This window comes from Garra rufa, chromosome 13 (assembly GCF_049309525.1).
Source record: "Garra rufa chromosome 13, GarRuf1.0, whole genome shotgun sequence".
In the NCBI taxonomy this organism is placed as follows: Eukaryota; Metazoa; Chordata; class Actinopteri; order Cypriniformes; family Cyprinidae; genus Garra; species Garra rufa.
Window position 1 is genome coordinate 10691469 of NC_133373.1, and position 15029 is coordinate 10706497.

Consider the following 15029-nt stretch of genomic DNA (forward strand, 5'->3'; position numbering starts at 1 on the left):
TGACTGTCACTGCCCTTGAGAGATCCATTGAATCACTGACTAAACAGATTCTTTCAAAACACTGATTCATTCAGGAACAAAACTAGTGACTGTGTATATTAATGAATCATTGATTCATTCATTCAACTAGTTTGCTCAAATTATAGATTCTTTTAGGAACAAAACAGGTGACTTTATAAACAAGTCATTAAAACATTCACTCAACCGATTAATTTAAAACACCTCAGATGTTCATTCAAATGCTAAATGAACAGTTTTTATAAGCGAGTCATTGATTCATTCAGGAATTAAACAAGTGACTGTTTTTATAAGTGACTGATTAAATCATTTACTTAATTTATTAAGAAAAAAATACTAATTTAATAACAAAACAAGTCACTGTGTTCAAAAGTGAGTCACTGAACTGTTCTCCTAATCAATAAAAAAAAAGGTGACTTTCTGAATAAGTCATTCAGTCATTCAATCATTCACTCAACGGATTCTTTTAAAACATTTTAGATGCTCAATTATTTTATAACTCAACCATTGATTCAGTTATTAATGAAATTAAGTATTTGACTGTCACTGCCTTTGGAAACAAAACAAGTGACCGTGTTCATGAATGAATCATTGATTGATTCACTCAACTGGTTTGCTCAAATTATAGATTCATTTAGGAACAAAACAGGTGACTTTATGAAGTCATTAAAACATTCATTCAACCAATTTATTTAAAACATCTCAGATGTACAGTCGAATGCTAAATGAACAGTTTTTATAAACAAGTCTAAGTCAATCTAAGTGACTGAGTGAATCATTTACTTACTTTATTCAAGAAAAAATACTTCAGAAACAAAACAAGTTAAAAAAAAACAAAAACAAAACAATGACCTATTTGTTAACAAAATACCACTGTAAAAATAGACAAATGAATGAGTGAATGTTGTAATGACTTGTTCATAAAGTGTAAAACTGCTATTGAACAATATGGCACTCACAATCAGTCTATAGGGAAAAAAAAAAACAATCATGATGCACATAAAGACAAACAATGCAACCACTGGAAGTGTCAGTCAGGTCACCCATCCTCTCCACACTATCTATATCACAGTACGAGTTCTAGTTCCGCTAATGTGAATATTATTACAGACTCCGGCACAACAGACAGAGACACTGAGATGAATAAAAGAATTGTTAGGCCTTGAGGCTGGACTATTTTTAAATAATGCAGAGCCGACGTCACATGAATATTCCTACAAGCCGTGATGGTTTGCTGAGGTGTCGAAACAAGCTGGAAAAAGACAGGAAGGGCAGAGTCCGCGTGAAGGGTAAAGACCCCCCGCTGTACATTTCCTCCATGGAGGGCACAGCTGTCCGCCAAATAACCCACCCCTAACCACACCGGGCATCCATGCCAGGGCAAATCACTCTGCCCACACGCTCTATAATTACAGCTGCATTCTAATGCGCTTCTCTTCCACTCAAACACTCCGGAGCAGACAGACGTCAACACATTTAAAATGTGGGTTATCGCCACAGTTAACCTTACATGATTCTGCGTCTCTTCCTCCCCCACTAGCCATTCCACTCCATTTCTCATCTAGCCACACACACACACACACACACATACAGAGTCTCTAAATGATCACGCCACCCAGGGCTGCCATTTCTGTTCATCATGCAATAAGGGGAGGGAGTTTTATTCCTCTCTCTCTCTCTATTCCCCCAAATCATTTCACTCCAATTTAATCCTGATGGTCTTTGGAATTGCCCTGTTCCATTAAACCCACTTTGTGCCACTTTGCTATCAGCAGCGTGCCGATTCAGCGGCTGTCATTAAACTGGGGAGGGGCTTAGCTAAATCTGCCGGGGCTCATCCAAGTAGCTCACTGTCAAGTGGCTCTGTGCGCGCGTGTGTGTGTGTGCGCAAGTTAAATCTGGGTCTTCTCCGTGTGAGGGCATCTCATTTAAAGACACTGGATTATTAAGCCACCACCTTCTAATCAGACCCCATCAATTCCGAGAGGGCCATCTCGCCCGGCTCTTATCTGCCACAGTCTAATGTCATTAACACGTCAAGCTAATTGAAGACTTGCTATCTTAATGGTTTCACACACACATAATGTGGATAAGGAGTGTCTATGCTTTGTTTTTCAATCTTGGGAGGTCTGTGAGAGGAGAAGTGTGGGATCTTGTGGTGTTGAGAAACATACACACACACAGGGAGAGAGAGAGAGAGGTCTGCTGGACATGCTACCTGAGTCAAAAGAATCAAATGCTACTAGAGAGAGATCAGTGAAGTGTGAAACTCCACAATGGGACAAATGATCTGGGGGATCAAGGTTTTAGAAGAAAGGAGAGCCAGAGAACAACAGATCTGAAGAAAAAAAAGACAAAAGAAATAAATGACTCTCTAGGTTAAAAGGGAAATGTGTGTGATGGTAAGTATGTGATCTTTGGACATGAGGAAGAGAAATCACAAATTATGCAAGGTTGAACATAAAAGATTATATTTTGAGAAATATATCAAGGTCTTTCGTTCATACAATGGAATAGTTACACAACAGTATTCAAAATACCTTCCGCAAAAGAAAGAAATTCATACAGGTTTGAAACAACAAGCATTTTAATTTTTGTGTGAACTATCCCTTTTCTCATCAAATTCCTCCACAACCATATTATCTGATCGATACAGTTGATATCAAAAGTTTACATCCCCCTTTCAGAATCTGCAAAATGTTAATTACTTTACCAAAATTAGAGGGATCATACAAAATGCATGGTATTGTTTATTTAGTACTGACCTTAATAAGATATTTCACATAAAAGATGTTTACAGTCCACAAGAGAAAATAATAGTTACATTTATAAAAATTAACCCGTTCATCCTCTTGATTCTTAATACTGTTGTTACCTGAATGATCCACAGCTGTGTCTTTATTTTTTTTATTTTTTTTTTGTGATAGTTGTTCATGAGCCCTTCGTTTGTCCTGAACAGTTAACCCGCCTGGTGTTCTTCAGGTCCCACAAATTCTTTGGTTTTCAAGCATTTTTGTGTATTTGAAGCCTTTTCAACAATGACTGTATGATTTTGAGATCCATCTTTTCACACTGAGGACAACTTAGGAATTCAAATGCAACTATTATAGAATATAGAAATGCTCACTGATGCTCCAGAAGAAAAAAAAAAAACATGCATTAAGAGCCGGGGGTGGTGAAGACTTTTGAACAGACGTGTACATTTTTCCTATTTTGCCTAAACATCATATTTTCACATCACATTTCATGATCCCTCTTATTTTGGTAAAATAATTCATATTTTGCAGATTCTGAAAGGGGGGGGGGGGGTGTAAACTTTTGACCTCAACTGTATACATACATACTATAGTTCTACACTGTTCCTATGTGTTAAAAATGTTAATTTAGGAGTTATACCTATATATTAGGAGACACCTTTTTTCTGTAGAATACAATAAAAGACATTTGAATTGGACATTGGATTGGCTCCAGCTTGCATCATGGTAATCTTGTAAATGTGCACTGAAGACTGACATGGAAGCAAAGAAATAGTCAAATAAAGTTGTTATTACAAAAAATATTCTCATAGCTTCATTCAAACTACAGTTGAGAACCACTGATGTCACATGGACTATTTTAATTATGTCCTTACTACCTTTCTGGGCCTTGAACGTGGTTACATTGCTGTCTATGCAAGATCTTGGATTTCTTTAAAAATATCTTAATTTGTGTTCCAAAGATGAACAAAGGTCTTACAGGTTTGGAACGACATGAGGGTAATGAGTCATTAATGGCAGAATTTTTATTTCTGGGTGAACCTTTAATCCATTGTACCCCTTTAATCTTTATATCACACTTTTCAGATAGAAAAACAGCATAAAAGTAGTCCATTTGCTATATTCCAAGTCTGGGTAGCAAGTGTGTGATCACTTTCCCCAAAGCACTGAAATCTAGGCATAAAAGCTTCAGGCTTAAGAAAGAGTTGTAGTATGTGTCCCATGCACACAAAGTTATCAAATGGATTTGGACTCACAATATAGCACACAAATCTGGCCTTTTTGGAGCTTGACAGCCATGGTCACAATGATTTTCCACAGAATAGAAAAGAGCAGCATGACATTCTCCAGAAAATTCGCCACAGAAGAAAAAATTCACAAATACTCACAACATGAGTGTGAGCACATAATAAAGACAGAATTTCATTTTACAATGAACTCTCTCTCTCTCTGAATAAACAAAACTGAGAACCCAAGGAAAGATCAACTTCTGAATAAGCTCATTTCCTCTGGGACCCCATAAAACACCAATTGTCGTATGAATGATTTACTTGTTTGTACGTCCATGCACAGTTGCCTAACCATTACTGATGACATTCGCCATCTTGTGCCATTCTACGATCTTTCTATCCATCCATCTAATCCCTCCCTCTCTCTTCCTCCACATATCTCTCCATCTTTCTCTGGTGCATGCTGCGTCTCGGCCATTTATCCAGTGGTTTTAGCATGACACGCCGCGACGCCAGAATGGCAGTTTAATATGGCCCTGCTCAAACATATGCGCACACGCGCACACGAGCGCTCTGCGATGACACGCACGGGTGCAATAGAGTGTCTGCGCATTAGACCCTGACTGCGCTCCAGAGACGGAGAGGCTGAGTGTTATCACAAGCAAAAGAGCCCTTGCTTTTATATCAAACACAAAAAAGGGAAAAAATACTTCTTTCATCTCTTTTTCGGCACAGACATGTACACGCAACTCTGAATCCTTCCCTGCACACAGAGATAAGAGAAGGGAAAAAACAGATTCGTAGATGGAATTCCCCAAGAGAGAGAGAACGAGAGAGACGGTGAAGTGCAGTTATTTCTAGCAGAACATGCAGCGGAGGAGAAGAGAAAAGCAATCGCTCTGGAGAGATGTATGTTCGTTCCGAGCAAAGCCACAGAGTACATTTCCCAGGCAACTATTCAAAAAACAGAATCAGTTTCCTGCAGTACAAGGGCTGGCAACATGAGAGCGAAATCTCTCCCAGCCAGGGCAATAATGCCAGGAGACCGCCTGAGATGTTGCGCCGTAGCTCTTTGACATGTAATCATTATGGAAACACCCCGTCTCCAGAGCTCAAGGCTGGTCTTCTGTCTGTCCAGATGCATTTACTATGTTGATTCTCATGAATAAACACATCTACACACATTCCTGGATGGAGAATAGAGCGGGAAAGACTGACAGAGAGAGGGGGAGAGAAAGAAGGCAGCAGGTTGGAATGGTAGGTGCTGGATGCTTATGGTTGGCACATCTGGATCGGGCGCCGATGTGATTTTTCTGGTCCAAATGAGCTGCGATCCAGCTGACACACCTTGGACAAACTCTCACACCACAGATGTGGCCATGTCGATCAAAGAAATGAACGCCACACACCCCTGAAAATCATGCTGCAACAACACACTGTACAACCCTTTGTGAAAAAGCAGTACACTTTAGCATACTTTTAAAATAATATGAAAAAGTGTGTTTTCAGATACATTAAAAATGTACTTTTAAAGTGCCCCTATTATGCAGTTTCGAACAAAACACTCTTGCTCTTGAAAGATGACTCAGTATACCAGTAAGTACAATAAATGATAGATGTTTAAAGTTTCTATTGAGCGTTCAAAATACGGAACTATGGCAGTACACAGTGGACCAATCACAACAGATTGGGCCATCTGACCAATCAGAGCAGAGCAGGCTTATGGAAAGGAGGGGTTTAGAGAGACTTAATCTTTGAACTGCTTCAAACGAATCTTTTGAGAATTGCTGGAAAATGAGGTGATATTTAATGCATAATCTGAGAAAACAAAACTGTTGTTTGAGCTTGCATGCAGGTAAATCTATTGTACACTCTTACAAATAAACGTGCTTCATGATGCCATAGAAGAACCTTTTTTGTCTAAATGTTCCATAAAGAACCTTGAACATCTGAAGAACCTTTCTGTTTCACAAAAGGTTCTTTGCGGCAAAAGAAGGTTCTTCAGATTATAAAAAGGTAAGAAAAAAATTATTCTTTAAAGAACCTTTGACTGAATGGTTCTTTGTGGAACCAAATATGGTTCTTCTATGGCATCGCTGTTAAGAACCTTTAAAAGCACCTCTATTTTTAAGTGTAGACTCCTAAAACAATATTAGGCACCTTAAAAATGGCATAATAAAAGGTGTTTGATCTTCTTTGCACGTTCACTTTGTAAACACTTGGCCAATACTTCTGCAGCAATGTAGCTAGACAAGATGAGCATTTGTGGTTAGAAAGTGTATAAATAGTAATTTATTTAAGAAAATCAGTGTTGAAGCTGCATTTAAACTGCATTTTAGAAGTTCGAACTCGCAGACACTGCTGAAGTCTGCTATATAGAGAAAATTCCTCACATGTTTTCCTTAAAAAAAATTATGTCTTTATGACTGAAGACAGAAAGACATGAACATCATGGATGAAAAGGTGATGAGTAAATTAACTGTAAATTTTTGTTCTGGAAGTGAACTAATCCTTTAAGATTTGAAATACACCACAATTGACAGTATACAGTTTTGGATGCCCCTTTGGTCTGTTAGTGTTGAGGCCATTTAGAGTGCACTATCATATAAATATTGACAATACAGACTTAAAATATTGATAAAACATCTTATTTTCAAGTGCATGCACATTTTAGTCCAACAAAATGTTCTATAGAATCCTTCTAATACCAGTTGCCATCATTTAACAATAGCAATAAGGTTTTGTTGTTGCTTTGGGCTGTAAAAGGTTTTCACACTTAAGTCTGATTTCAAAACAGACTTGATTTGATATTCATTTTGATTAATTTTTCATCCATCTTGGTTATACAGAATCCCAGCATTTAACATCCATTTTTTAATTTTCTCTCTGCCAGTGTTTTAAATAATGCATTGCAGATTGATTTCAGAATGATTCCAAGTGCCAACTCTCCTTTCTTAACTATTCAGTAAAAGATCTGAGTCATTTGTCTCTAGGATTGAGCTACTATGGTAGCATGTTTTTGATTCAATACAAAGAACCAGCTCATAAGATTAATTTATTTGTGAAATGGTCTACACTAGTCATGTGCTTCACAATGCCATAGAAGAACCTTTTTGACTAAATGGTTCCATAAAGAACCTTTAACATCTGAAGAACCTTTCTGTTTCACTAAAGGTTCTTTGTGGCAAATAAGGTTCTTCAGATTATAAAAAGGTAAGCAAGAAATGGTTCTTTTGTGGAACCAAAAATGGTTCTTCTATGGCATCGCTTGAAGAACCTTTTGAAGCACCTTTATTTTGAAGAGTGTATGTTTGTCTTCAGTGCCTCCCAAAAACCTGAATAGAATGACATTTCCAACCATTATTTTGTAGTTTCTACTGCATCACATTCAAAACCGACGACAAACATTGTCACAACTGATTTATTTTGCTGCGCCGCTACAGGATGAGCAGCGGAGTAAACCAGTGAACCCTCTAACTCAAAACAGTATGAAAATATTAATTAAAAAAGAAACAAAAACAACAGTGCCCAAACTGTGCAGCTGAGTGAATTAGTTCAGGAGAACACAGTGACCCCAACTAATACGTCTGACAGGAAATGCATCAACACACGCAATTTGTCAAAGCATTTCATGCGTTGTTTAATAAAAGAACATTGAGAGTTCTGAAACTAAAATACAAAATATTCAGAGGTTTCTGCACGCAAATTCTACAAACGCCCAGCCTTGACATGCAATTTATTGACATCTTAGTGAATTCCAGTCCTGAGCAAGATAAAGAATGACGTGGATTAAATTAAATGACGGATTTTAGCAATTTATTTGTTCATTGAGACAAAACCGAGATAGCAATTTTGTGCGTCTCATTAGACAGCCGAAGTGGCATTATTCCCTAGTGTTTGACTACAGACCTGGCTTGTCTTGCCCTCAGGCTAACATCTGACAGAGAATACCACCAGCTGGCAGCATATGCACACCGTCATATTACTGACAAATCTACACTGACATTAGTAGAGCAAACCTCATGTCTTTGATTCTGCGTGTGTGTCTCCGTCCTTACATTCAACTGCACCCTCTTTCTCCAAGAACGCATTACAGCTGCAGCGCTCCAGCTCTGTGCAGCTCACTGCTCTGTCCGCCACGGAGAAATACAGGCTTTTCATTTCAGCTTGATAATGGTGCATGGGGAGGCCTGCGCATACTAAAGAGCTGAAGCCCACTCTAATATACAAGCAGACCGGGGCCCCACTGTGCAGGTCACGCTGGATCTTTTCTTTCCCTCTCTCTCTAGTGGATGAGAGACAACAGATTAAACCAGATGAAAAAACAGTAAGAGCTGAATTAATCTAATACAATTTGTTGTCAGGAAAAAAGCAATTCGGGTCCTTAGGTCTAGGGACCTCAGGGAGCCATTTTGTTCCTTTTGATTTTGTAGTTAAGTTTTAAAGGGATAGTTCACCAAAAATGAAAATTCTGTCATCATTTATCTTCATGTACTTCTGCAGATTTTTTTTGCATTTCACAGATGAAAGCCAGTCTTACAGATAAATGATGGCAGAACTACCATTTTTAGTTGAACTATCCTTTTAAGAAACAGACGAGAGGTGGTTTTTCTTTGCTCTGGAAACAGAAGTGGCACTCAGCGGGGATAAAATAAGGTCCTCCTGATGCCATGTGGACAACAGCCATTTGCTCAACAACTGTTCGTCTGTGTCGACAGAACAAAAACTTGGAAAAAAAGGTTGAATGTCTGTAGCATTTCTTATATTTACTGCAAAACATGTTTTTCTTACTTAGATGTTTTTGTCTTGTTTTCAGCCAAAATATCTAAAAATTCTTAAACCAAGAAGGATTTTCTAGACTAATAAACAATTATTGTCTTGTTTTCAGAAAAAAAAAACGACTCAAAATTAAGTGTGTTTTTGCTTGAAACAAGCAAAATAATGTTTTCTGTTTGAAATAAGATTTTTTGCTTACCCTATTGGCAGATTATTTTGCTTGTTCTAAGCAAAAACTCACCTAATTTTGACTTTTTTTTCTTTCTGAAAACAACTCGTCTAGAAAATTCTTCTTGATTTAAGAATTTTTAGATATTTTGACTGGAAACAAGACAAAAAATCTAAGTAGTAAGATTTTTTTGTGAGAAATAATACTTTAAATACATTAACATTTATTTTAAACTGAGATGATATTTAAAACTTTAATATTTTAAAACTCTAGGAGGAGTTCAAGTACGACGACTGAAAATGGCAAAAATGACAAAATTTGCTGAAAAAAATTTGAATAACCGACTTCCTGTTGGGTTTTGGATTTTGCTCCGCGAATGTGCAAAGAAAGTCAAACGCCTCTTACGAAAAATTAAAACAACGATGTTGGACGATTTACTGTATTTTTGTTCTAATAAATACAGACAAGGTGAGCATAAAAGACTTCTTTCAAAAACATTTACAAAATCGTACTGATCCCAAACTTGTGAGCAGTGTATGTATACAAAAGACAACTGAGAAGAAAAGCAAGGTTTAAAATGTCATTCATTTCCTTTCTTTTCTTCTCATCTCTGCTTTTTTCACTGTCTTTAAATGTCAGAGGAGAGAAGAGGTGCACAAAACGCCAGGCTCTGGCAACGCAAAGCATAAAACATTGTAAATGAGCGGCAAGTAGCGGCTCAAATAAAGAATCAGTCCCGGGAGAGTAGTCGTCGAAGTGTGAGCGCAAGTAAATGAGAACATAGAGAGAATAGATTTAATTGAAGTGTTAATGTACTGAGACTGTTGCATGGCCTGCATTTCTGAGCTTCTCCCAGTCTTTGTTTGCAATGCAGCACATCAAACTCGCTCTGGAACGAGGCTCTCGTGGGACTAAATTATCAACCATTGACTTTTTGTCTGCCTTTTTACTCCCTTTTGTTTCTACGGGTAGGCTTGAGTCAGTGGAGCGTTGCGTACCTCCATACCGCAGCGAGAGATGGGACTGTACTGAGTTAATTTGGTGGGTTCGGTTTGAATAAAATAAATAAATAAGCATGGTTCTTTATTCATAGCTCAAGGAGGAGATTTTGATTGGAACAGTTAGAAAAGGTACTAGAAACTAGGAGGTAAATGAAAAACAGATATATGGTCAAGTCCATGAAACCGCAGTCCTCTGCAGTCAATGTTATGCAAATTGTTAGTTACGTATTTCAAGGCAGGTTCAATAAAAACAGAAGGCCAGAATATAAAACATGAAGACAAGGAATAAATTAAAAATGAAACTACATGTGAAAGTATCCTGTGCTTGCTGTGTGTGGACTAATGTTTCAGTGGCGTTTTTGGACCCAAATAGCCGTGCAGACAGATTGTGGTCATTTTAGGGAGATTATGGGGCAGATGCCAGTGTGGCATCACAGCATGTGGCACAAAAAGAACCACTGCTTCCACCTTGTACAACCTTTGTACATATGCTCTGGACTAAAACCTAGTGAACTGCCTAGGAAGGCTCCAACATGATTTGCTGCGATTTTAACACACATTAAGGAATAAATTCATTTACAGAATAAAAATGTCCTTATAATTCCTAAGAAATTAATGTTTTTGAGGAAAACATTTTGGACATTAAAGGTCCAAATTGCAGTTTCAATGCAGTTGGGGCTCTACACAATCCCAGCCGAGGAATAAGGATCTTATCTAGCAAAACGATCAATCATTTTTTTTTAACAATAATATATATATATATATATATATATATATATATATACTTTTTAACCACAATTGGTCATCTTGCACCAGCCCGACCTCACACATTACATAATCATGTTGGAAAGGTCATGCGTGACACATAGGCAGAAGTACCGACCAAGTCAAATTTGGTGTTGATCTGAATAAATCTCTAGGAGGAGTTTGTTCAAGTACGATGCCTGAAAATGGAAAAAATTACACAAAAATTGCTGGAAAAAAATTAAAATAACTGACTTCCTGTTGGGTTTTGGATTTTGCGTCGTGAACGTGCAAAGAAAGTCAAACACCTTTTACAAAAAAAGGTAAAACAAGGATGTTGGACGATTTTAAAGTTGGAGGACAAAATGAGATGGAGTTTCTCACCCTACCCTACCTTTCTGAACTAAAGCACACAGACAAAGAATTAACCATGTGTTACCTTTCCAACATAATTCACGTAATACGTGAAGATGAGCTTTTGTGGTTAAAAAGTTATACTTTTTTTTTCTTTTTTCTTTTTTTTTTAGAAAATGGTCGATCATTTCGCTAGATTAGACGCTTATTCCTCAACTGGGATCGTGTGGAGGTCTTTGGAGCTGCATTGAGACTGCAATTTGGACGTTCAAACCATTGGCTCCCGTTGAAGTCCATTACGTGGAGAAAAATCCTGGAACATTTCTATTAAAAATCTTCATTTCTTTGTAAAAACAGATAGAAAGACATGAACATCTTGATCACATGTGGGTGAGTAAATTGTCAGGAACATTTTATTCTGGAAGTGAAATTCTACCTTAAGCTTTAAGTAATATCAATGAAGAACCATTATTGGTATCTCAAAGAACCTTTAAGTGAACAATTTTGTTCTTATAGTGTGAAGACCATTTTAAAAATCAACAAACCTTTTCCCACTTTTTAAGAAACCTTCTGTAAAATAGAAATCTTTCATAGGTGTTAAAGGTTCTTCAAGGAACCTTAAATGCCAATAGAAACTCTTTATTTTTAAGAACATGGGTTTTGGAATATCTACACAGAGATACCTACATTATGCAGAGCCCTGCTGACATTTATCATGGCACAGCATGACCACACAGAACACAAAGATGCAAAGCATCCAGCAATTCTTTGAAATAGATGATCACTTTTACTGCTGGATTTTGAATGGAAAGTATCTGATGGGCCAAAATTGTGGCAGCTGTGCCCTCAGACTCAGAGTCATGTCCTGAGCCGGATGCCATCCGATGGGTGAGGCCAATCCTGAGCTCTAATTAGCAAGAGCAGATAATGTCACACAGAACAGACAGATCGATACTGAGGACGAGGAACGGCAGTCGATGCCTCCTCTCTATGCCGGACAGATTTCCGAGAAGGGACATCCCCCACAGAACAGCTCTACCTTAGGAATTCCCAAGACCTTCCGCTCTGATGAAGACACCAGGGGTGCATGCTGCTCTGAGGACCTCGGTTCTCCATTTTATGCAATGCCATTATCTCAATACATTCCTTTAACAACCGCCTCACAATTTAAAGTAGCTCTTAAAAGCAAAAATTAATTCTGGTCATTCTTTGCTTTACAATTCAACCCCACTGGTTTTAGCTTGGTTTGGCTTGCCATTGAGTTCCTACAGGTCAAACCAACAGGCATTAGTGTTAATTTTTCCTGAACATGCTGTCGCCCAGGAGATGTCTTGATATGAACCCTACCTCTACATTACCTCAAAACAAACCCCGCTTGTAGAATGAATAAATGAACACAGCGGAGAGAGCAAAACAATGTTGGCTTTGAGGGTTCCCACACTCTGTGTTCGGTCTCCATGGAGATGCACAGTTGCCTGCTGGGCCCATTCAGGCAGAAGGGGAAGGCCTAACTGCCGATACACACAGAAAAAGTCCAGAACAGACCAGAATAGACCACCTTTACCACAGTAATAGAAACTAATAAGCAGAACGGTGACATAATGTGAGGGGATGGGAGAGTGTGCCATCTGGCACAGGTTGGCATAGTGACTCTGACCTGATTATGACAGAAAAAAAACACCTTGTTCCTTTTTATGCATCCTCATTTGATCTATCTATCTATCTACAAAGCTTGACAAAAAAAAAACAATTCACACGGAACAGAAGTGTAAGCTGAAAACATTAAGCTGAAATAGCATTCATCTAGAAAACAAATGCTAATTGACAGCTGAATTACAAAAAAAGATGTGTGACATATTAACACATTATCCACTGACCTAAAAACAAGTGGCTGTCAATGAGCACCTGACACCTGGATCAGTTCAGACAAAAAAACAAAACAAAAAAAAAAGGGGGGGGGGGGGGTCTCATTTGTGACCGTGATTTATTCTACAAACACTAATTCAGAAACATACTGTAGCAGTCAGCACTGATGTTTAAAAAAAGAAAACAGAGCGAAGGGTGCTGCTTCTGAATTGGTTAAATAGGTTAAGGATGAGTTTAGATGCACGATCTGCTTTGTAGCTACATTTGTGAAATTCCCTATTTTCACACATGGGTCTTTCATAAATGATGAAACTGCCACGTAAACACTTGTTTAATAGTATAACAGGGACTTTCGATTGACTTCCGTTTTTCCGTGTGAGGTAGGCTAATGGTGTTTGCTACCCTCTTAACCCTAAAGCTAAACCTTACACAAACCTTTCATACATGACTTAGTATGTATACTAAGGTGCCTTGTTTTCGTTCACCACAATGTAGGTTATTTTAGGTTTTACTATAAGCCTACTCTTCCTCACCGGACACTCCAGTCACTGGCGCTTTTGTCCTTCAGACGAAGCGCGTCGTCCGCTCTGCCCAGTGGAACCGCAAGGGAACGTAACACGACGAACGTCGATGACTTTTCAATCGTTTTTTACTTAGCAAACGTCGAGGTGTGTGTTTCTCGTTTTAAACTACCCCTCAACCAGCGGTCCACCTGCAGTCTGAAGAGGATGTTCTGTGTCAGAGCACATCATCCTCACGGGCTCTTTTTTTTTTTTTTTTTGCCGCTTCTAACGCTGTGGGAACATTCTCCTGCAGTGCAACTGATCAGAAAACGGCACGTAGAGACGCGTTAAACGCGGTCGCCGGTGCCCCAAGTCAGTTGTCAGATTCTTAGAGTGCGAGTAACGGAATTCTCGCCGCCCGGTGGTTCCCTGTCACACACTCACTCACTCACGCACTCGCACACGCACGCGCGCGCGCACACACATACTGGCAGTGCGATTAATGCGGGCTTCTGCTGCCGCGGAGCCCCTGCGGACCGATCAACCTGCCTGAACCACACAAACAAAATCTACACGTTTCTTCACGTTTTGAAATATGGAAAACTCCCGCTATCGTGCTCTGAATTGGTACTCTTGCGTTTTAACACTGGCTCGCATACCGAACACCTCTTTCCACTGCAGTTTCTAACGAGTGCCCGAATATAGCACTAATTGAGCGTGTTTTAGACCTCTACTCGGAGGTGAATGGAAAAGGTGTTAAATACGAAAGGTTGTTGTAAATCTCAGCTGATCAATCGCTTTCGCGCAGGGCAGAACATGGATGTCAATGCAGCAAACGCCGCTCCTCTCCATACGCGTGTGGACGCATGATCACCGTCAACTGGTGGCAGTTGGTTCGGCTCATTTCCTCGCAAATCAAATGTGTGATAAGTGTTTAATAATATCTCCCCGATTGCTTTAGATGCGTGAATTCAATCAAGCGACACAACTCCATCACCGAAGCGCAGGGAGACGTCCTCACGTTCCACATGGACAAGTTTGATCGCAACAGCACCGACGGCGTTTTTCTTTCCATATGTCATCGCGAAGCACATCCGTAAGACAAACCCTCTTACCTTTAAACTGGTGCGTTCAGATCCCATACTTCTCATGATAAAAATCCACGCGCAATCGCTCCGTATCCAGTCTGTACCGTCTGTAGAAGAGCAGTAATCCACTTTCCCATGCCGGGGACTGACAGCCACAGACTTGGACTACATCCTTTCTATCGCACACCAAAACTGATGGGATTTTTGCGCTTCTTTTCCCCTTTACCCTGTTCTTTCTCTCCGCTGCTCCAGCTGAAGTTGCCTGGTTACCTCTCTCTAAAAGCGCCGCTCCCGCAGCCAATCACGAGCGCGCGTACGCGTTAACCCGTCGTGCGCCGAGCTGTCCTGGTTTCTTGGTTTCAGGGGAAAACGCAAGGAGTGGGAGGGGTGAGCGAGAGTTTTCAATGCCAAAAAGCTAAGATGTGCAAAAGAATATAAAGACAGAAAGGGATGCGTTGGGGCATGGATAATGATGATGATGGCACAGAAATGAAGAGTATCTGATTTGCTGAGACTTAACGTACA

The 15029-nt window shown here is 39.2% G+C and overlaps 1 protein-coding gene across 1 annotated transcript in view; it reads right to left on the reverse strand.

Annotated features, from left to right (window-relative positions):
• The window catches only part of LOC141283398 (disabled homolog 1-like), a 130716-nt gene extending 115981 nt beyond the window's left edge, over positions 1–14735 (reverse strand). The window contains exon 1 of the mRNA XM_073816683.1: positions 14532–14735. The gene's annotated coding sequence lies outside the window, so the exon portion shown is untranslated. The remainder of the gene's footprint in view (positions 1–14531) is intronic.
• Between the last annotated feature and the right edge of the window lie 294 nt (positions 14736–15029).